General features: G+C 39.8%; 1 long non-coding RNA gene across 1 annotated transcript in view; it reads right to left on the minus strand.

The window, feature by feature from the left end:
• Positions 1-290: 290 nt before the first annotated feature.
• The window catches only part of LOC109583052 (uncharacterized), a 2,082-nt gene continuing 1,289 nt past the window's right edge, over positions 291-1,083 (minus strand). The window contains exons 2-3 of the long non-coding RNA XR_002185339.1: positions 739-872; positions 291-425 (exon numbers count right to left, since the gene is read on the minus strand). This is a non-coding gene — a long non-coding RNA (uncharacterized LOC109583052). The remainder of the gene's footprint in view (positions 426-738; positions 873-1,083) is intronic.

Here is a 1,083-nt window from a genome sequence, read left to right on the forward strand (position 1 = left end):
CACCCATAATTGCTCAAGATGCATCCAGTAACTGAGTGAATCTATTAGAGTAGCCTTCATGAATCATTTTGTGATGCTTAAGACACCACTGACTGTACATGTACCATCCATGTACTGTACTAAGACATGTATAGAAGGGAGAGAGAGAAAGAAGAGAGGGAGGAAAGTACAATGTAAACACGTCATTGTCCTAATATGAAATATGATACTTTCACAACAACCATTAAATACCTCATGAATTTACATTATATTCTGTCACGCTATATATGAATATGAAATAGAATAAAGAGAGAGAAGTATATGTACATACTTGGTCCTTGTATTGCTGATGATATCTCTTGTGATGTTATTTCAATGTATCTGTAGGTAGGACAACCTTGAGAGGAATGAGAACCATTTGATGTACAATCAGTATCAACTTGTACCTACATGTAGAGGGGAGAGAGAGAGGGAGGGGAGAGAGAGGGGGTGAGGTGGGAAAGAGAGAGAGGGGGAGTATAAAGAGTTTGAAAGCGAAAGGAAAGTTAAAAGTGATCAAAGATACAGAATAGATAAAAGATAAGAGAAGAGGAAGAAAAATTATAAGCAAAAAAAAGAAATAAACACAGACAGAGTGAGAGTGAGAGGGGTGAGGGAGGGAGGGAGGGAGGGAGAGAGGGAGAGACAGAGAGACAGAGACAGAGAGACAGAGAGACAGAGACAGAGACAGAGAGACAGAGACAGATATGTACTACTCACAACATATCCAGGAGCTACATATAGTGACATTTTAATTCCATTCTCGACTCCATTGGGTGGTATCCTCCATGATGATATATTACTAGTGCTGTCACATATCAGATACAAGTCATGATCAGGGCTTCCTTCATTATCTGTAAATGGTATGAGAGTATATAAACAAATGGAGAGTAATTGTGTATGCTAAATGTATTAGTAATACCACAATAATGTACAGTGTACAGTGGAACACAACCTGTTTACTACTTTATCATCTTTTATATCTCCCCCACCTCTCTCTCTCTCTCCTCTCTCTCCCTCCCTCTCTCTCTCCCCCTCCCTCCCTCTCTCTCTCTCTTCCTCCCT

This window comes from Amphimedon queenslandica, unplaced genomic scaffold (assembly GCF_000090795.2).
Source record: "Amphimedon queenslandica unplaced genomic scaffold, v1.1 AMPQUscaffold_13333, whole genome shotgun sequence".
Taxonomy (NCBI): domain Eukaryota; kingdom Metazoa; phylum Porifera; class Demospongiae; order Haplosclerida; family Niphatidae; genus Amphimedon; species Amphimedon queenslandica.